The sequence below is a fragment of the Macaca thibetana genome, chromosome 4, assembly GCF_024542745.1.
Source record: "Macaca thibetana thibetana isolate TM-01 chromosome 4, ASM2454274v1, whole genome shotgun sequence".
Classification (NCBI taxonomy): Eukaryota; Metazoa; Chordata; class Mammalia; order Primates; family Cercopithecidae; genus Macaca; species Macaca thibetana.
In genome coordinates this window covers 24,627,706-24,650,558 of record NC_065581.1, presented here as the reverse complement: position 1 = coordinate 24,650,558, position 22,853 = coordinate 24,627,706, and the positions used below count along the sequence as shown (strand labels likewise).

At 40.8% G+C, this 22,853-nt stretch overlaps 2 protein-coding genes across 3 annotated transcripts in view; one reads left to right on the top strand and one right to left on the bottom strand.

Moving 5' to 3' along the window:
• Positions 1 to 22,853, bottom strand: part of ACOT13 (acyl-CoA thioesterase 13) — an 812,642-nt gene that overhangs the window by 53,262 nt on the left and 736,527 nt on the right. The window lies entirely within an intron of this gene.
• Positions 3,538 to 22,853, top strand: part of KIAA0319 (KIAA0319 ortholog) — a 105,041-nt gene continuing 85,725 nt past the window's right edge. Inside the window, exon 1 of the mRNA XM_050788254.1 lies at positions 3,538 to 3,724. The gene's annotated coding sequence lies outside the window, so the exon portion shown is untranslated. The remainder of the gene's footprint in view (positions 3,725 to 22,853) is intronic.

The window sequence follows — 22,853 nt, the reverse complement described above, 5'->3', positions numbered from 1 at the left end:
AGAATGGCGTGAACCCGGGAGGCGGAGCTTGCAGTGAGCCGAGATCACGCCACTGCACTCCAGCCTGGGAGACACAGCGAGACTCCGTCTCAAAAAAAAAAAAAAAAAAAAGAGAATAGATGTTAATAGTTGAGTAGCATACATCATAGAAGTAAGACAATAGTACATTTCTGTGGGAAAAGGGTTATTCTGGCATAAATTGCTTTTATTTAGAAGAGCTAAGTTAGAACTTCAGATCATGTTGCAAAACATAGATGGGTGAAAGTCTACATTCTTAAAACAGATAGTGTAATATATTAGATTAAATAAAGGATTATCGTCTGGGTGTGGTGGCTCATGCCTGGAATCCCAGCACTTTGGGAGGCTGAGGCAGGTGGATCACCTGAGGTCAGGAGTTCAAGACTAGTCTAACCAACATGGTGAAACTCCGTCTCTACTAAAAATACAAAAATTAGCCTGGCGTGGTGGCAGGCGCCTATAATCCCAGCTACTCAGGAGGCTGAAGCAGGAGAATCGCTTGAACCTGGGAGGCAGATATTGCAGTGAGCCGTGATTGTGCTATTACACTCCAGCCTGGGCGAGAAGAGTGAAACTCTGTCTCAAAAATAAATAAATAAATAATTGTCAAATTGTTTTAAAACCATGGACGTATCATTTCCTTTATATAACTCACAGCATCTACATGAAATACCTTCTTGTGTACTGCTTATGACAAAATCTAAAAAATTATAAATGAAGTGTATAGAAACAAACCACTTTTAGGCCCGGCGTGGTGGCTCATGCCTGTAATCCCAGCACTTTGGGAGGCTGAGGCAGGCAGATCACGAGGTCAGGAGTTCGAGACCAGCCTGACCAACATGGTGAAACCCTGTCTCTACTAAAAATACAAAAAAATTAGCCGGGCGTGGTGGCACGCGCCTGTAATACAAGCTACTCACGAGGCTGAGGCAGGAGAATTGCTTGACCCCGGGAGGCAGAGGTTGCAGTGAGCCGAGATCATGCCACTGCACTCCAGCCTGGGCAACAGAGCAAGACTCTGTCTCAAAAAAAAAAAACAAAAAGCACTTTTAGTCTGCTTTCATGAGCAATAGTTTTCATAGTTTTTCCAGTGTAGTAGCTTTGCTTACCTTACCTTCCTGCTTAGTGAAATGCCAACGTAGAATCTTCCGGGTGGTGGTGGTTTTTTTGTTTTTCAGTCTCAACCTCCTGGGCACAAGTGATGCTCTTGCTTCAGACTCTTGGGTAGCTGGGATTACAGGTGTGCACCCACACCCAGCTACTTTTTATTTATTTTTGTTTTTTGTACAGAGAGGATCTTGCTATGTTGCCCAGGCTGGCCTTGAACTCCTGGGCTCACACAATCCTCCTGTCTTGGCCCACAAAGTGCTGGGATTATAGGCATGAGCCACTGTACCTGGCCTAAAATCTTGTATTTCAATGAGGCAACACTGTCATTACGCTAAGCACCATTTTTACCACTAATGTGGAATGTACTTTAACCTTCCTAAACCTCAGTTTTTCCCACCCTCAAAATAAGTTTCTTATCTTGTACAAATGTCCCAACCAAAAGCATAAGCAAGAGCAGACAAAGTAAATTATACTAAGGATACATCATTTTACCCTTAACTACCTATTGCAGTGTCTGGCATATAGTAGGAGCTCAGTGAATGTCCATTGAATGCTGAAAAGAAGTGAAAGGTGGTGACCTCACATCTGTGTCCTAGAGAAGGAGACTAACACTTTCATACAATAGCAAAATAGATATATTCATTAAAAATGGAAAGAGATATTCATTATAGTGTCTCTGAGTTTAAAAGATGGTATAGTTAACCATTCTGGGCTAAGCCTGTGTGTGTGTGTATGTGCTAAAAATGTTTCTTTAAAGGCTAATCAGCCAAGGATCATTGGGAACAAAATCAAATTCATTGACTTGATGCACTGAAAGAGTACCTGTGGAATGCCATGTGAGCAGAGAAAGGAGGAAGTGTCTTTTTTAAGGTTTGGATTCCTATTAAAGGATTCCAGGGAGAGTCTTGGAATCAGGGCTGGGATCCAGTTGGTTGCTGTTTCCCAGGCAGATTCAGAGAAAGGGGGATTAATGAGGGATTGGGTACTGTCAGGAGGTGAAGGGAGTTTAGCAATTGGGTATCCCCAGTTATGGATGGGAATAGTAAAGCAAAGACAGAAAGCAGTAGTCATTCAAATAGGAAGTTGTGTTGTTTTGTAGCTGCTGTGTGACCAGAAGAAACAATATTGCCTGTTAATTTTGCTTCTGACTTTGTCCTCTCAGCCTGATCATGGATCATTGACAGTACTAACTTTTCCAAATCCAAGCTGATTTTCACTCTTTGAGTCCTGGACAGGTTTTTACTCCTTAGTTTTTATTTATTTATTTAGAGACGGAGTCTTGCTCTGTCACCCAGGCTGGAGCGCAGTGGCACGATCTCGACTCACTGCAACCCCCGCCTCCTGGGTTGAAGCGATTCTCCTGCTCAGCCTCCCAAGTAGCTGGAACTACAGGCGCGGGTCACCACACCCCGCTAATTTTTTGTATTTTTAGTAGAGACGGGGTTTCACCGTGTTAGCCAGGATGGTCTCCATCTCCTGACCTCGTGATCCGCCTGCCTTGGCCTGCCAAAGTGCTAGGATTACAGGCGTGAGCCACCGCACCCAGCTGGTTTTTACTCTTTAAATGTGCATTATCTTATTTGATTCCCAGAATCATCCTATATGAATGCTATTATCTTCATTTTATAATTGAGGAAACAGGTTTATCAAGATTATGTAACTTAAGGCTCTTCGGTAAATACCGAGTAACCAAGAAGCTTATTCATCAAGTGTGTGTGACTCAGCTCTAAGCACTGCACTATACTTCCTAGTAATGAGATGTGCAAGGAATGCCCTGCCTTTTCTGCTCCTGTCATTATCCCTAGATGCTTTTGCATCTTTATTAGAACAGTAAAAATGCAAGAATCTTCCACACAAGTTTTCTGTGGTTTAGATTATCACGTTCCTCAATATGTAAATGTCAAACTATACTGGGCACCCAGTTAACCTGCAAAGCCTGGAGGTGATGTGAGCCCCTCCCAGCACAGGTTTCCAGTCTCAATCAGAAAGCACCTGCTCAAAATAGAAAGATAATTACAGAGTAGGGGCCAAAGAGACTCCCACTGGAAGAGTCGACCTTGTGTAGCTGGGGTGACACAAGCTGGGGACAAGCTGGGGGACACATTCGCGAAGGGTCTTTGACGCAGGCAGTGCGCCCACGGTTCCCTTGAGCCACCCTGGCCCGGGTGTTTATTTGGAAGTAGTGTTCATCCCCCAGACTGTTTAGGGCCACAGTGATAGGGAAGGGCTTGGTGACGGAAAGGAGGTAGGGTATGAAGGCCGCTCAGGTTCCCGAAAGCCTTTTGCTTGGTCCCTGCGTGGGAGTGTCTCGCCCCGGTGCGGGTCCTCAGAGCGCAACCGGGGAGCTGGGCAGGGGAGGCTGCCGCGCCCCACATCCCTGAGGGCGTGTGTGCGCGTGCGCGCGCGTCGCCGTGGTAACCGCGGCGGCGGAAAGGCGCTGAATCACTGGCGCGCGCTTTCCCCGAGCCTGCAGAAGCTGCCGCGGGCGGTGGGCGGGGATCCCCCGGGGGTGCAACCTTGCTCCACCTGTGCCGCCCTCGGCAGGCCTGACTGGCCTCGCGCAGAGCCGTGGCCCGGATCGCTGTCACTGCCGGAGGTGAGAGCGCAGCAGTAGCTTCAGCCTGTCTTGGGCTTGGTCCAGATTCGCTCCTCTGGGGCTACGTCCCGGGAAAGAGGAAGCGAGGATTTTGCTGGGGTGGGGCTGTACCTCTAACAGCAGATGAGCGCGCGAGGGTGTGAACGTGTGGGTGTGTGTGTACGACCTGTGATGACGACGAGGAGGAACAAGTGGGACGGCGAGTGATGCTCAGGGCCAGCAGCACCGAATGGGGCGAGCCTCAGTGTCGCCAGCAGTGACCCCAGGTACAGTATCTACTTCCCAGCCCGCCTGGCCGGGAAATAGGAAAGAGGGCAGCCAGTAGGCAGGCCAATACCCAATAAAAGTAGAATCGAGACGCCCTGAGTTCAGAAGGTGAGTTTCTTAAGATTCTTCTGGGCATTCAGGAAAGAGCATTTTTTGATTGCTGCGCTGATTGTTTACTAGTAGGGTGGAGTCGGGGAAATTTGAGCGTCTTTTCCCAACCTCAGGAATTGCATTTTTTTAGAAGTAAGGAATCGTTTTCTTTAAACTTCGTTCAGAACTATTTATGTGATCTTTCCTATTATTTACTAAATGCATTTCGTCTCTGTTCCTAACCATAACCTGAAGCTTAAAACCTTTCTCTTCTTCCCTTTGATTTTCCTCCAAGGAATGTCACAAATTAATGAGGAGGATAAACCTGAAATTTTGAGAGTTATCATCTTAAGGTCATTTGTTAATTAAATACAAGGAGGAAAAATATGATATACATACTCATGTACACTTTTATGGCTGGTTTGTTCATCAGAACATTTTTGTTTGTCGGTTAAATGTTAGTATTTTTTCCAGTGCTTGAATTGAAAAGTTGAATGATGTTTTTGATAGTAACAGAAAAAATAAATTGTAGATAATGTCCCCCCACACACACACACACAGTAATTTTGGAAGTAAATGTTGGTATTTATTTCTTTATTCCTGAAATACATGCTCACTTTCCAAATGCTTCAATTTGTTTATTATAAGAAGACCACAATCGTGGAGACTACTAAAGTTATGCCAAATGTAAACTTTTATTTTGTGCTTTTTTTTTTAGTATTATTTTTAATTCAGATGAGGAAAACTGGAGATATCAGTTCAGATATAGACGTAGGAGTCACAGAGAAAGGTGAATTCCTCTGTAATTTGAAAAAGGGAAATGAAAACATATTACCTAAGGACTCTCATTTATTTGTATTAACCATTTGTAATGCATTTGCATTTGCATCTGTAATGCAAAATGCCGAGGCAAGAACTTAGTTTCAAAATAATGAAAATAATTCAGCCAAAATCTTTATGAATTAAAAATAGCCAAAAGAGAGCTTTGGTAATGTATTAATATAAAAGAATAGATTTGCTGTTAAATTTTCTTGACTTTTTTTCCCCCCTAGCCAACAGATAGGGAGCATTCTCTTTAAATAAATACAGTAAGTCCTCACTTAACATTCTTGATAAGTTCTTGGAAACTGAACCTTTAAACACAACGAGGTGTAAGGAAACCAGTTTTACCATGGGCTAATTGATACAAACAAGAGTTCCTACAGCATATTTCTGGTCATAAAAAAATCACCAAACTTCTAAATAAGGACCACAGCACTTCTAATATTAAACATAGAAATTAACGGAAGCTATACATACAGTTAAGAAGGGTTAGTAAAAACAAGATAATTATTTACCCAATTATTACAGTTCAAGGTCACAGGTAGCTGGAGTCTCTCTGGGCAGTTGAGAGTGGGAACCCCCCCTCCCCTGTCCAGGAAGCTATCCCACCACAGGGTGCACTTTCACAGACACACCCACTCAGTCAGATGGGGACCCTGTAGACATGTGCACAGCTTTGGGATGTGGAGGAAAGTGAAGCCCAGAGAAAACCCACGCAGACGTGGGGAGAATGAGCAGACTCCACATAGACAGTGGCCCTGGCCAGGAATTTTTTTTGTCACCAACGTTGAATGAAACTATGTTATTGAGGCACTGCTATGTGTAGAGCCAGGTATGCCTGTTTCTGGAGCAGAGTGCTGCAGATTGCCAGGTCAGAGGGTGTGGGTTTGGGTGTGGCTCTGCCACTTAGTGTCTGTGTCACATTTGGCAAATTCTCTAAACCCTCTAAACCTCAGTTTCCTCACCTGTAAAACAGAGATAATAACGGGACCTATTTAATGAAATTCCTGTAAGAATTAAATACAATAATATATTTGAGAGATCTTTGCTCATTGCCTGGCATGTTTTAATAGTAACGCTTCAATAAAAGTTGTTATTTTTGCGATGTGTTCTTTTTCAGGAAATATTTTTCATACCTTCAGAATAATTTGGTACTAAAAATAGATTTATTTTAACATGTCCAAAGCTTGTTCTGATTGATGATATCAAATCATTATAAAATGCATAAATTTTTCCTTGCAGCACCTTTATAACAGCAACAATAATACATATCTTAATGAAAATCATAAAATCATGTCAATTTAATATTCTGGTAATTTAATACCCACAAGGAAGGCTCTTTGCTTTAGTAGGCCTAGAATAATTGGTAGGTTATTTTTCTATTGTTTTTTAAATTGTTTATATATTTAGAGGGTACAAGTGCAGTTTTGTTATGTGGATATATTGTGTAATGTCAAAAGCTGGGCTTTTAGTTACCATTACCCGAATAGTATAGGTTATTTTTCTATTTGTCTTTAAAAATCTGTACCTTTAGACACTATTCATGTGAATTTCAATAATGAGAAAATATTTTCTCATTTATTTGTATTAACCAGTAAAAATGATTGAGCCAGAATAACATCTGGCATCATCATTTTGCAGTCTTTTAACAGTAGGTGTTTAAGTTTTAAAGTAGAGCTTCTTAAATGACACAGGTAGGTAAAGACAATGGTGTTCAAGTTTTAGTTATTTTTCCTTCTAAATAATAGTGTAGAATTACACTGCCTGTCAACTTGCTGGTCATTCTTTTCCTTAAGTTCAAAAAAGCGAAGGAAGATGGGTGCACGGTGACTCACACCTATAATCCCAACACTCTGGGAGGCCGAGATGGGTGGATCACCTGAGGTCAGGAGTTCGAGACCAGCCTGGCCAACATGGTGAAACCCCATCTCTACTAAAAATACAAAAATTAGCCAGGCATGGTGGTGGGTGCCTGTAATCCCAGCTGAGGCAGGAGAATTGCTTGAACTCCGGGAGGCGGAGGTTGTAGTGAGCCCAGATTGCCCCACTGCACTCCAGCCTGGGCCACAGAGCAGACTCTGTTTCAAAAAAAAAAAAAAGCAAAGGATTATAGTAACATCTTTTTAATTTAAGCAGTGTAGCTTGAATAAGAGGATAATTCAGGCCTAAAAATGAATTTTCAAAGTTGAAGTCATTCCATGCTATTAAGCATCAGAATATAAGCATGGAGGGTAAATTAACTCCAGCGTTGCCACCCATAACACCCATACATTTAAGCTTTACAGTTGATAGGATGTTTATTCATATGATGGTGGGGAAGTATGGGCTGTCCCTTCCCAGGATCACAGTCTTGTTATTCTAGGGTTGTGATTATATCAGCATACCTTACCATCTTTTGTTTTCATCATTAAAGTGAAGTACATGATGTGTAGCTGCACTGTCTGGTAATCAATGTAACAGAGTTACTGTCAAAATTTTTTCTTTTTTTTTTTTTTTTGAGACGGAGACTCGCTCTGTCGCCTGGGCTGGAGTGCAGTGGTCGGATCTTAGCTCACTGCAAGCTCCGCCTCCCGGGTTTACGCTGCCTCAGCCTCCCGAGTAGCTGAGACTACAGACGCCCACCTAGTTTTTTGTATTTTTTTAGTAGAGACGGGGTTTCACCGTGTTAGCCAGGATGGTCTCGATCGCCTGACCTCGTGATCCGCCCATCTCGGCCTCCCGAAGTGCTGGGATTACAGGCTTGAGCCACCGCGCCCAGCCAAAATTTTTTCAAAATAACCCTTTAAAATGTCTTTTTCTTTTCTTTTCTCTCTCTCTCTCTCTTTTCTTCCTTCCCTTTGTCTTTTTTCCTTTCCTTTTCCTTCCTTTCTTTCTCTTTCTTTTCTTTTCTTCTTTCTTTCTTTCTTTCTTTTTCTCTTTCTTTCTTTCTTTCTTTCCTTTCTTTCTCTTTCTCTCTCTCTCTTTCTTCCTCTTTCTCCTTCCTCCCCTCCCCTCCCCTCCCGTCGCCTCTCCTCCCCTCCCCTGCCCTTCCCTCCACTCTCCTCTGCTCCCCTTCCCTTCTCTTTCTCACACAGTCTTGCTCCATTGCCCAGGCTGAAGTACGGTGCCACGATCTTAGCTCACTGCAGCCTCTGCTTACTCCCACCTCAGCCTCCTGAGTAACTGAGACTACAGGCACATACCACCAAGCCCAACTAATTTTTATATTTTTTGTAGAGACAAGATCTTGTCATGTTGCCCCGACTGGTTTTGAACTCCTGGGCGCAAGTGATCTGCTCACCTCCACCTCCCAAAGTGCTGGGATTACAGTCATGAGCCACCATACAAATCCTAAGATGTCTCATTTTCAAGAAAACTGTTTTTACCATCTCTCTCAGTGTATTTGTATTTCTTAAGAGGCTAAAATATTTTGTTAATTTGGTGTCTTCAACCTCTTTGTCTTAAACATAGGTGCCAAATGTTCAAAATTTATTGTAGTATGGGAAAGGTCTTCCCATGCAGGTACGTGTTTCTGAGCATGCCAACTAGGTTAACTAGTCTTCAATGTTTCCTATCCCCTGCTATACTACAACTGCTTTTCCCAAACCTAGAGACATTTCTGACTTCATTTTACTAGACTTCTTCCACCTGTCTGACCATTTTCACTTTCTGGAAACAGGTTCATCTTTTGGTTCGCAAGTGGTATCCTTTAATCTCCTTCTAGGGTTACCTTTCTAAAGCAGTTACATGAGCACATTACTCCCCTGGTTATAAATTTTAATTGTTATATCCATTGATGGATATGTGAATAAACAAAATATGTTAAATACACACAATAGAATGTCACTCAGCCTTCAAAAGGAAGGAAATTTTGATACATGCTGCAACATGGATGAACCTTGAAGGCATTATGCTAAGTGAAATGAGCTGGACACAAACAACATTGTGCGATCCTACTTACATGAAATATTTAGTATAGTCAAATTCGTAGAAACAAGAAGGAGAATAGGGGTTACCAGGAACTAGAAGTAGGTGGGAATGGGGTGTTATTGTTTAATGGATACAGAGTTTCAGTTTGAGATGATGAAAAAGTTGTGGAGATAGATATTGATGATGGTTGCTGCTGAATTGTATATTTAAAAATGGTTAAAATGGGCCGGGCGCAGTGGCTCATGCCTGTAATTCCAGCAGTTTGGGAGGCTGAGGCGGGCAGATGACTTGAGCCCAGGAGGTTGAGACCAGCCTGGGCAACATGGTGAAACCTCATCTCTACAAAAAATACAAAAATTAGCTGGGCTTGGTGGTATATGCCTGTCATCCCAGCTATTCGGGAGGCTGAGGTGGGAGGATCATTTGAGCCCAGGAGGTTGAGGCTGCAGTGAACCATGATTGCGTCACTGCATGCCAGCCTGGGCAACAGAACAAGACCCTATTTCAAAAAAGAAAAAAAAAATGGTTAAAATGGTAAATTTTGTATAATATGTATTTTACCACAATGAAAAAATTTAAAAAATATATCTTCAATATGCCCCCACCATCTACTAAATAATGTGCAGATCTCTTAATGTCACCTATATAGTTCTTTAACATTTCTTCTTGGTCTGCCTTTTCATCTTCTTATCATAACCCAAACCTATTCTACCTTACATCCATATGGAACCACTCAAAATATGCCAACTCTTCCAAGAGTCCATGTGTTTTATGTGCAGTCAGTCCCCACAGACTAGACTGCATTCTTTTTTCAACGAACGGCTGATTTCTCAGGATAGAACTTAAACATCATGTTTTTGAAGGCTTCCCTAATGCCCTCATCTCATCCCTCTTTCCCTGATGGCATTCTTGCTCACTGGGCATGCCTTATAACATCACTTATCCTGTTCCTGGATAGTAGAAGCTTCTATAGAGAAGGGACTATGTTTTATTTGTAACATACACGTTTACTTTTAAAAATCGAAAGTTAGTAATATTACACATTGTATGCATACACCAAAATATCCTCAAAATATATACAACTATTATATATCAATAAAAAAATTGCAGTCTTTCTCCCCACCAAAATCTAAAGTTAATAAATGTTTCTGTTCTCTAAAAGTATATAAGACCTTACTATACTTTAACTTCAGTTTCTCTCTGTGTCATCTATCCCTTTATTATTATTTGACATTTTAGTTTGAATCATATTTTATTATTATTTACCAACATGCTAGCCAGTTTCTTGTTTACCAATGCTTCTTTCACGCTCGATGTTCAGCTTTTTTTTTTCTTTTTTTTTTTTTTAAGATAGAGTCTCACTCTGTCACCCAGTCTGGAGTGCAATGGCGTGGTCTCGGCTCACTGCAACTCCACCTCCTGTGTTCAAGCGATTCTCCTGTTTCAGCCTCCCGAGTAGCTGGGACTACAGGCACGTGCCACTACACCTGGCTAATTTTTGTATTTTTAGTAGAAACGGGGTTTCACTATGTTGGCCAGGCTGGTTTCAAGCTCCTGACTTCATGATCTGCCTGGCTTGGCCTCCAAAGTGTTAGGATTACAGGCATGAGCCACCATGTCCAGTCAGCTTTTCTTATAATAACTCTTTTTTAAAAAGTTTCATCCAGCCCCAAATGTCATATAGTAACCCTTTTAGTGAGAATATGTGGATAGTAGACTCAGTCTTTATCTTAAAAGAGCCTTTATTTTATTATTACTTTTGAGTGTTAACAGTGAGTATAAAGTTCTAGGTTGGCAGTTTTTGTTCCTCTATACTTTCTAGATTTTGTTTCCATTATTTCTGAGCATCTATTCCTACCAATGAAAATATTGCTGTCAGTCTGATTATTGTTCCTTTTAAGATCATCTGTCTTTTGTCTCTGGCTCCTTATAGGATCTACTCTTTGTCTTTGGTGTTCTACAGTTTGATTCCAGTGAATATAATCTGACTCAGAACTTCTTGTACTCTCTGGATATAAGGATTTTTTTTTTCTTTCATCAATTCTAGAAAATTGTTTGCTATTATCTCTTTACATCTTTTTTTCCCTCTAGCTTTATGGAGGTATAATTGATAAATAAAAATTGACTGTATTTACCAGGAAGAATGTGATGTTTTGATATTTGTGTACATTGTGAAATGACTACCACAAGCCAGGTAATGAACCTATCCATCACCTCACTTATTTATTTTTTATTTATTGTCTGTTTCTTTGTTTGTGTTTGATAAGAATATTTAAGATCTACTCTCTTAACAAATTTTGGGTATACAATACAGGATTGTTAACTATAATTACCATGCTGTACGTTAGATCCCTGGTATGTATTCATCTTACAACCAATCCCTTCACGTCTTGCCTCTTTCTAATTCTTTGGGTTTTTTTTTTGAGACGGAGTCTCGCTCTGTCACCCAAGCTGGAGTGCAGTGGCACGATCTTGGCTCACTGCAAGCTCCACCTCCTGGGTTCATGCCATTCTCCTGCCTCAGCCTCCTGAGTAGCTGGGACTATAGGCGTGCGCCACCACGCCCAGCTAATTTTTTGTATTTTTGGTAGAGATGGGTTTTGAACATGTTAGCCGGGATGGTCTTGATCCCCTGACCTTATGTGGGCAGCTTATCTGGACACCCTGGTTTTGGTACTCATGAAGTAGATAGTTTGCTCAACTTTAATTTTTCTGTCAGAATTGTGTAAGCTGAACTGTAGCAGGACAAGCCTCAGACAAAACTCCTCAGACGCCGAGTTAAAGAAGGAAAGGGTTTATTCGTCCGGGGGCATTGGCAAGACTTCTGTCTCAAGAGCTGAGCTCCCTGAGTGGGCAATTCCTGTCCCTTTTAAGGGCTCACAACTCTAAGGGGGTGCATGTGAGAGGGTCATGATTGATTGAGCAAGCAGAGGGTACGTGACTGGGGGCTGCATGCATGGGTAATTAGATCGGAACAAAACAAGATAGGGATTTTCACAGTGCATTTCTATACAATGTCTGTAATCTATAGATAACAGAACCAATTAGGTCAGGGGTTGATCTTTAACTGCCAGGCCCAGGGTGCGGTGCTGGGCTGTCTGCCTGTGGATTTCATTTCTGCCTTTTAGTTTTTACTTCTTTCTTTGGAGGCAGAAATTGGGCATAAGATGGTATGAAGGGTGGTCTCCTCCGTTAGAACCAGTCGAAATGTCTATGGTGTCAGCTATTGTTTCTGCTGTTTATTATCTGTTCTCTTCAACTAAGGCATGATCAGAACGATAATCTCTGAGGAAAAAAAAAGGAAAAAAATTTTTTAAAAAGGACAATAAATAGGAGCATAAACAAGATGAACTTTTCCCTTGCAGATTGATGTGGATGATCTGTTGCTGTGGGCTGCTTCTTCAATATCATCTCATCCATTTTTAAAACGACTTATTCATTTGTAAACTGCTGATTTCTTTGGGTCATTGTCCTCATAAAGTTTTTTGTAAAGTATCAGTGATTTTACTATTCTTCTACTCAAGCTTCATCATAAATTTGATGTTTGTTCTTTCTTCAATTTTCACAGAATTCATGTTGCTCTAATAGAGGCTGGTTTAAAACTGATGCCTTATTCTTCTTAGTGCCTCAAACTAGATCCTGTTCAGACAAGTTATAACAAGCTAGTACAAGTTTATTTTGGTGCAAAAAAGTTGAAATCTGTTCATAGTGTTTTCATAATTTGCATTTTCCATGAACTTTTTGAAGACCCCTTGTATATCCTGTTCCAAAATGGCCATTGAAAGCCCAGTGCTTGCTGCTAGGGCGTATGTTCAGATCGTAAAATCCTGTAGGAAACCCACAATGTCATCTTTTGATATCTGTTTTGGCTTTTCTTGGATCTCTGACACCTAGAGATTCCCTTTCTTTGGGGCTTTGGTATGTATTCAAAATGTTTTGTGGTTGCAGGTATATATGTTCCATTTATCCTGGAAATGGAAGCTGTAAATTAATACTCTACAGGTTGTTAAAGCAAAGTCCCCATAAAGAGGCATAGCTTGGCAATCTTTCTTCCGTTTGTTTTCAGTCTCTCATTAACATGCCTCTGGTTTCTTTTCTTTTTTTTTTTTTATTATTATACTTTAAGTTCTAGGGTACATGTGCATAATGTGCAGGTTTGTTACATATGTATACTTGTGCCATGTTGGTGTGCTGCACCCATCAACTCGTCAGCACCCATCAACGCGTCATTTACATCAGGTATAACTCCCAATGCAATCCCTCCCCCCTCCCCCCTCCCCATAATAGGCCCCGGTGTGTGATGTTCCCCTTCCCGAGTCCAGGTGATCTCATTGTTCTGTTCCCACCTGTGAGTGAGAACATGCGGTGTTTGGTTTTCTGTTCTTGCAATAGTTTGCTGAGAATGATGGTTTCCAGCTGCATCCACGTCCCTACAAAGGACATGAACTCATCCTTTTTTATGGCTGCATAGTATTCCATGGTGTATATGTGCCACATTTTCTTAATCCAGTCTGTCACTGATGGACATTTGGGTTGATTCCAAGTCTTTGCTATTGTGAATAGTGCCGCAATGAACAGACGTGTGCATGTGTCTTTATAGCAGCATGATTTATAATCCTTTGGGTATATACCTAGTAATGGGATGGCTGGGTCATATGGTACTTCTAGTTCTAGATCCTTGAGGAATCGCCATACTGTTTTCCATAATGGTTGAACTAGTTTACAGTCCCACCAACAGTGTAAAAGTGTTCCTATTTCTCCACATCCTCTCCAGCACCTGTTGTTTCCTGACTTTTTAATGATTGCCATTCTAACTGGTGTGAGATGGTATCTCATTGTGGTTTTGATTTGCATTTCTCTGATGGCCAGTGATGATGAGCATTTTTTCATGTGCCTGTTGGCTGTATGCATGTCTTCTTTTGAGAAGTGTCTGTTCATATCCTTTGCCCACTTTTTGATGGGGTTGTTTTTTTCTTGTAAATTTGTTTGAGTTCTTTGTAAGTTCTGGATATTAGCCCTTTGTCAGATGAGTAGATTGCAAAAATTTTCTCCCATTCTGTAGGTTGCCTGTTTGCTCTGATGGTAGTTTCTTTTGCTGTGCAGAAACTCTTTAGTTTAATTAGATTCCATTTGTCAATTTTGGCTTTTGTTGCTATTGCTTTTGGTGTTTTAGACATGAAGTTCTTGCCCATGCCTATGTCCTGAATGGTATTACCTAGGTTTTCTTCTAGGGTTTTTATGGTATTAGGTCTAACATTTAAGTTTCTAATCCATCTTGAATTAATTTTCGTATAAGGAGTAAGGAAAGGATCCAGTTTCAGCTTTCTACTTATGGCTAGCCAATTTTCCCAGCACCGTTTATTAAATAGGGAATCCTTTCCCCATTTCTTGTTTTTGTCAGGTTTGTCAAAGATCAGATGGCTGTAGATGTGTGGTATTATTTCTGAGGACTCTGTTCTGTTCCATTGGTCTATATCTCTGTTTTGGTACCAGTACCATGCTGTTTTGGTTACTGTAGCCTTGTAGTATAGTTTGAAGTCAGGTAGCATGATGCCTCCAGCTTTGTTCTTTTGGCTTAGGATTGTCTTGGCAATGCGGGCTCTTTTTTGGTTCCATATGAACTTTAAAGCAGTTTTTTCCGATTCTGTGAAGAAAGTCAATGGTAGCTTGATGGGGATGGTGTTGAATCTATAAATTACCTTGGGCAGTATGGCCATTTTCACGATATTGATTCTTCCTATCCATGAGCATGGCATGTTCTTCCATTTGTTTTTTGTCCTCTTTTATTTCACTGAGCAGTGGTTTGTAGTTCTCCTTGAAGAGGTCCTTTACATCCCTTGTAAGTTAGATTCCTAGGTATTTTATTCTCTTTGAAGCAATTGTGAATGGAAGTTCATTCATGATTTGGCTCTCTGTCTGTTACTGGTGTATAAGAATGCTTGTGATTTTTGCACATTAATTTTGTATCCTGAGACTTTGCTGAAGTTGCTTATCAGCTTAAGAAGATTTTGGGCTGAGATGATGGGGTTTTCTAAATATACAATCATGTCATCTGCAAACAGGGACAATTTGACTTCTTCTTTTCCTAACTGAATACCCTTGATTTCTTTCTCTTGCCTGATTGCCCTAGCCAGAACTTCTAACACTATGTTGAATAGGAGTGGTGAGAGAGGGCATACCTGTCTTGTGCCAGTTTTCAAAGGGAATGCTTCCAGTTTTTGCTCATTCAGTATGATATTGGCTGTGGGTTTGTCATAAATAGCTCTTATTATTTTGAGATACGTTCCATCAATACCGAATTTATTGAGTTTTTAGCATGAAGGGCTGTTGAATTTTGTCAAAGGCCTTTTCTGCATCTATTGAGATAATCATGTGATTTTTGTCTTTGGTTCTGTTTAAGTACTGGATTACGTTTATTGATTTGCGTATGTTGAACCAGCCTTGCATCCCAGGGATGAAGCCCACTTGATCATGGTGGATAAGCTTTTTGATGTGCTGCTGGATTCGGTTTGCCAGTATTTTATTGAGGATTTTTGCATCGATGTTCATCAGGGATATTGGTCTAAAATTCTCTTTTTTTGTTGTGTCTCTGCCAGGCTTTGGTATCAGGAGGATGTTGGCCTGCCTCTGGTTTCTTTTAGCCCTTATTTACATGATTCATTAGTCGTTCTAGGCTGCAGTGGTGTTTGTGAGTCTTTCATAATATTTCATAATGTCAGAAGATGCCTACCCACTTGCCTATTGCATTAGTTTGCTATTGCTGTGGAACAACTTTCCATAAACTTAGTCGCTTAAAAAACCCATTTATTAGCATTTATTTGGGTCTCACTAGAGTCAAGTCAAGTTGTCAGTTGAATGCAGTCTCCTCTGGAGGCTCTGGGGAGGAATCTGTGTCCAAACTCATTTTGGTTGTTGGCAGAATCCAGTTCTTTGGGGTTGTAGGACTGATGTCCCCATTTCTTAATGAATATCTGCTGGGGGTTACTGTCAGCTCCTGTAAGCTGCTTTTGGGTTCTTTCCACATGGCCCCCTCCATCTTCAAAGCCAGGAATGGAAGATTTCTCTCATATTGGATATTTTCTCTTTGTCTTCTCCTTCTGTTACCAGATGAAGAAAACACTGTGCTTTTAAAGTGTTCTGTGAAAGAAAAACAAAAACTCAGGACAGAAATTCACTATGCTGAAAGAAAAAAGAGTTAAGCCAAAAGCTGAGTCCTGCAAGAAACTGCCTTTCCTGGCCAGGCGTGGTGGCTCATGTCTGTAATCCCATCACTTTGGGAGGCGAAGGCGGGCGGATCACCTGAGGTCAGGAGCTGGAGACCAGCCTTGCCAACATTTAGTAGAGATGGGTGAAATCCCATCTCTACTAAAAATATAAAAATTAGTCGGGTATGGTGGCCCACACCTGTAATCCCAGCTACTCAGGACGCTGAGGCTGGAGAATTGCTTGAACCCAGGAGGTGGAGGTTGCAATGAGCCGAGATCACACCATTGCACTCTAGCCTGGGCAACAATAGCAAAACTCCATATCAAAGAAAAAAAGAAAGAAAGAAAGAAAGAAAAGTAACTGCCTTTCCTTTTGTTCCTAAGCAGATAGCTACAGATAAAAAGTTAAATTTATCTCCACAGGTAGCTGCGTTAAGCTCACCTTATCTTATGTAAAGTGCTGATTTGTGGAGCTTGAGAGAAATACATAATTGACTGTTCCCCTACGTGTTTCTTTTCGCCTGGAACATGTGGATTACCATATCCTCCCTCTTTCTCCACTAGCCAGCTTTTCACCTTTAAATATTGAAGCTCTCAAAATCGTCTTCGGAGAAAGGCACAGACCACAGACTATTTCTATGATTTCGTGTTTTTTTCTTCCAGGCATGTCCTTAACCTTGGCAAAAGAAACTTTTAAATTGATTGAGACCTGTATTAGATACCTTTTGGTTTACAGCTCATATGACTGGTTAGAACTATTTGGACAGTCTCCCTATCTTTAAGCCAACCTTAATTATATCTGCAAAATCACTTTTGCTGTCTACTATAATGTAATGGAACTAATATGGTGTCGGCATCGTGGGGCCATTTTGGAATTCTGCCTATTACGTCAGCTGATATTTACTGTTTGCTTTTTGACTATTTCCCATGAAAATACGCACTTTGAGCCACATTAATACTTACATTTTGATATCATTGTGATGCTCTTTCTCTGGTTTTGATAGGTCTGGAAATATTATGATACTTGTACATCTTTTGTCACCTGTTATAGGTCAAACTTTTGTCTAGTACATAGAATACATGATAGAAAAAGAGACTACAGTGAATTAAATAAAACATGTTGTAGAACTCACTTGAATCATGGTAGTATGTGTTTCAAGGTGTGCTTGTATTTTATTCTGCCTGGCCATGTGTTTGTTGAAAGGAGGCTCCATGTGTTAGTCTGCCAGGCTGGTAGAAGTTCTGTCAAACCTGCTTTATTTATCTCTGTATTCCTAACATTTAGCGCTTTAATTCCTTCATGATGGGTGTTAAATAAATGCTTTTTGGAGAATGCTACTTTTTACTCTGTGGAACTTGACTATTTTTTGTGTGTTTATCTTGCCTTTGATAATATCTAATTCCTTAATTGATCCAAAATAATTTTGTTCCTGTGTTTGAAACTAATATTGTATTTCCCTTCTTCTCCCTCTTTTTTCTTTACTATTCACATTAATTATTTTGTCTTTTGAACAAGTAAATTTTCTTTCTAGTGGTAGTATACAGTTGTCATGACAGTAATTCTCATCCCGTAGTTTTATTATTCCTAGTTTGTTGTAGAATAAGTCCGAATAAAAATGCATTTGGGGTTTTACATTTTAGATTTTTTTGATCTAATAATTTTTTGTTCTAATAAGTATTAAATCTATCATTACCTTTTCTTCTCATTTCCCAAATATCCTTTCATATTTTTGCCTGCTTATGTTTTCAGATAAATTTCATTAAGTATTTTAAACCATTCTGTTAAGTTTTAATTCATTCTTCTAATTTGTTTTTTTTTTTTAAATATAGAGGTAGGATCTCACTATGTTGGCCAGGCTGGTCCCAAACTCCTGGCCTCAAGTGATCCTCCTGCGTTAGCCTCTCAAAGTGCTGGGATTACAGGCATGAGCCACTGAGCCTGGCCCTTAATTCATTCTTTGTTTCTCTGTTAACCTAACATATTGTTATCTTTAATATGTATTGTCCTCCCAAGTGGAATGAGGTTTCATGTTCCCTTTATTCATATCTTTAATTATCTTTCCCAGTACAGTTTTATGATTATGTTTAAAAAGAGCTTCTCTGTCATGCCATAAGTCCTCCTGCATATTGGCAATGCTTTTGGGCCTGCCTGGAAGTGGAATCTCCCTGATTAGTGCACCTTCTACCTGTGTATTTGTCTGCATATACAGAGATGCTGTTGCTTCTGAGAACTTTGCTAACCCTTCACCAGCCTCACAGTGTTACTGCAATGCTGATATTTTTTTATTAGTTTGATGGGTTTGAGCATGAAAAAAATCTTGTATTGTCTTTCCAGCAGCTCCCTAAGAATCTGATTCCTAGGAAGTTGAAAAAGGAGGGTTTGGAATATCTTCCTTGCCTGTATGTTCTCCCAGCTGGTCCCTGGCCCTCCCTTTAGAGCCCCACAGAATCTGCTTCCTCCCCATTCCTCAAGAATGCCCTTCCTGTGTCTAAAAACCAATGCTAGATTATGTTTCCCTTAATTCTACTTGATCTCCTAATAGGGAGTCATTTTATCCTGCAGTTGTAAAGCATTATCTCTGTTGCCAGTAAATTTATCAGTAATCCTCTGTGTTGACTGGCACAGGTTTATCCACTTTCAGTGGAGAAAGTCAGAGCATAGACTAATAGTACTGAAAAAGTGCCAGAGTTTTACTTTGTTGACTTGGCATCTAGCTGCATTTGCTGTCTTATTTCCTTCACTGTACCTCCTCCTTTTATTGATGAGGATTTTGCAGCTTGAGAGCGCTTTGTAGGTGCAGGAGCAGCAAGGCAAGTCACCTCTGCAGGTTACTTTTAGAACTGCTTTATTTTCTGTACCACTTCCCAGGCCCAGGCAGTAAGGAGTGGAGAAGTGAATAACTGATCAACTGCTTTGGCGAGAGAATGATTTATCAACTGCTTTGGTGAGAGAAAGTGCTGAAATTAAGAAAGACCAGACTCATTTTCATCTTTTATATTTGTTACTCATTGATACTTAGAAGATTGTTTTGGAGAAACTGGAAACTTAATTTCTGAATGGTGAGCCACAGAGCTTCAACCGATTCAACCAGAATATTCTATATACCTGTTGGCGATAACCATATTTGTCTTACCTCTGGTGGTATTGGGATGTTCAACTAATATGATATGTGTAAAATTGCCTTGTGATACAAAAGATTATTATAAATGACTATTATTTTGATAATGGCGATGATAAATATTACAAACCGCTTATTTCCTGGTTATTAATAGGATAGATTGTTAATTGACAATATTCTACCTTCTTTCCATTTTGCTCCTCTTCCTTCATCGGGAAAAAGCAAACAATTATTTACTTAATGCCTGAAAGTTAAATTCTAAAGGAAAACTTTTTTACTAGCTGATCATAGGTCTGCTGATACGAATTGAAAGATTGGACAGTCTCAGGTTTATGAACAGTTGCCTCATACTAAAGGTTAGTAATCACCAGCTGTTTTCAGAATTTGGCACAAAGCAGATTTACCTTCACTGACACACAAAGCATCCAGCCTCTGGGCCTGGAGAGGGCACTGGCTGGGCGGGCTGCACAGTCGTTAGCAGGGGTGTCTGCACTTTCTCTAGCTTTCCTTGGGGCATGTTTTCTAAAGGTGATAATTTACTTACTATAGCACAAGGCAAAGCACCTACTTAGATAGCAGTGCTGACCCCATTAGATAAGAATTGAATTTAGGGAGGAAAAAAAGTGCTGGCCCATTTAAAAGCTAAGTTGTTTCCATAATTAGGGGGACTATTTAAAGCCCCATGGTGTACACTCAAGGTTTCACCTCCTAAAATTGTTTCTCCTAATGTAGTGACGGTGTTTCCAGGAGTAGAAAACTGTGGTGTTATGTTATAATACAAGGGCTATAAGACAGTGCATTAATCTAAGACTGTGCAAAAGATGGTAAAATTTACCATAGCAATTGGTGCATATTTGTTTCTTACCATTTCTTTCTCTCAACGTATACTCCTTCACTACATGCCATCTATTGGTCCTTTGAATTGTTCTCTTATCTGTTTTATTAAGTCGACCCTCCCATTGAGTGGGAAATCCCCTCGTTCCTTTCCAGCGCTGTTTCTGTGACTCTTGGAGAGGTACTCAGGAGGTAGACCCATGGCCTGCATTCACCGCTGAAGCTGAAGGCGGCCTTAGCAAAGACAGGTTTTGTCAAAGTAGTGGCTGATATGACAAGGAAAGAGGAATCATAAAAGAAGAGAACTTCCCTAGCTGCCCCACCGGCTAAATTGACCTAGGAATATATTAGAGCTGTGTCTTCTGTGAGTTCACTGGCTCTAAAAAGCAGGGCTTTGCCAACTTAGTTTCCTCACTCAGTAAACCACAAATGGGACAACCTATGAATACAGCTCGTTCTTAACAGCCTGTAGGACAATGCTATGCAGACAATCCGTTTGGAGCTCTGAAAGAGGCCCTCTTTGAGCTGTTTCCATTCCCTTCAAATACCAAAGCTGCAGCTTGCCCTTTTCTGAGCCTGCAGAAGCATTTCAATCCAGCATTATTTATAAACATCCCAAGTTGGAAACAAATGATGAAGTAAATTGTAATAATCAACTGAATGGAATGTTGCAAATAAATTATTAAAAATATAACAATGAAGGATACTTTTTGTGATAAAATATTGAATGAAATAAGAATTAATACAACTCTAAGATGATAGCTGTGCTAAAGTATATATATACACACACACACACACACACAATTGAATAAACGGAATGAGAACCTAAAAGAAGAAAAGCAGCCATTTGTTGGAATGATTTGTTTATAATTTTTTTCTAGGAATGTACAATGTATAATGACTAATTTTTTAAAGTAATTTTTTTTTTTTCCTTTCTTTCTTTCTTTTTTTTTTTTTTTTTGGAGACAGAGTCTTGCTCTGTCACCTAGGCTGGAATGCAGTGGCGTGATCTCAGCTCACTGCAACCTCCACCTCCCGGGTTCAAGCAATTCTCCTGCCTCAGCCTCCCAAGTAGCTGGGATTACAGGCGCATGCCACCATGCCCGGCTAATTTTTGTATTTTTAATAGAGAAAGAGTTTCACCACATTGGCCAGACTGGCCTCAAACTCTTGCTGACCTTAAGTGATCTGCCCGCCTCAGCCTCCCAAAGTGTTGGGATTACAGGTGTGAGCTACCGCCCCCAGCAATTTTTTTAATGTAAGTTTTTGTCATGCTATTTTTATTTTTATTTTTATTTTTTTAGACAGAGTCTCACTCTGTCACCCAGGGTAGAGTGCAGTGGTGCAATCTCTTCTCACGGCAACCTCCACCTCCCAGGTTCAAGTAATTCTCCTGCCTCAGCCTCATAAGTAGCTGGGATCACAGGCATGTGCCACCATGCCCAGCTAATTTTTGTATTTTTAGTAGAGATGGGGTTTCGGCATGTTGGCCAGGCTGGTCTTGACTTCAGTTGATTCTCCCGCCTCAGCCTCCTAAAGTACTGGGATTATAGGTGTGAGCCACCGCGCCCAGCCTTGTCATGCTATTTAAAGAAGGATTTATTTCATTCACTCAGCCTCCATTCAGGGAGTGTGCTAGAGCCCAGGCAGGCAGACACAGCCAATAAAAGAACATTTCCCCTGGAGTGTACCTCTCCAAGGTTCTGTAACATATAATTTTGAAAATCACACTAATCTCCTTGATTAAAAATTTTATATCAGATATTAAGCAGCCACCATGGGGACAGCAACGTTTCAGTCACAAGGTTTGTTTCATAGCTCATTTTGTCTTTTTATTTAAAAAAAAGTTAGCAGCCATGAGAAAGCTTCACCATTCCACACCCATCACTTTTGGCTGCACAGTACCTTATGCTGGGATGGGTGTTTCATGTATTCTGAGTTTTCTTTTTTCTTTTCTTTTTTTTTTTTGAGATGGAGTCTCACTCTGTTGCCCAGGCTGGAGTGCAGTGGCGCGATCTCCGCTCACTGCAAGCTCCGCCTCCCGGGTTCACGCCATTCTCCTGCCTCAGCCTCCCGAGTAGCTGGGACTACAGGCGCTCGCCACCACGCCCAACCAATTTTTTGTATTTTTAGTAGAGATGGGGTTTCACCGTGTTAGCCAGGACGGTCTCGATCTCCTGACCTTGTGATTCACCCGCCTCGGCCTCCCAAAGTGTTGGGATTACAGGCGTGAGCCACCGCACCTGACTGTCATTGATTCCATCATTGGCTGACTTCCTTTGGGCAGAGATGAAAGAAAACCCCCCATGTCTAAAGGCTTGAGTTGTTATTTTGTCTCACTATAAGGTAGATGGTGTTTTTCACCTTAAACTTAGAAAATGCTCTCTGCTCTAGGTACTTCATGCAGTCACTAATGAGACAGGACAGACAAATTTCAGGAAGCTTTTCTTTTGAAAAGTACAAACAATGGTGTTATGGGTTGCGTGGTGTCCCCCAAAAAGATGCGTTCCGTCCTAACCCGATACCTGTGAATGTGACCTTACGTAAAAATAAGGTTTTTGCAGATGGTATCAAGAAGAGGTTATGAGAGGGCCCTTTATCCACTGTGACTGGTGCCCTTATAAGAGGAAAATTTTGACCCAGAGGCACACAAGGAGAGCTCCATGTGACAACAGAGGGACAAATTGGAGTGATGCAGCTGCAAGCAAAGGAACGCTGAGGATTGACAGCCACCATCAGAAGCTAGGAAGGGACAAAGAAGGATTCCGACCAGACTCTCAGAGGGACATGGCTCAGCTGATGTGTTGATCAACTTCCAGCTTCCAGAACTGTGGGAGACTACGATACATTTCTGTTGTTTTTGGGTGCTTAGTTTGTTGTACT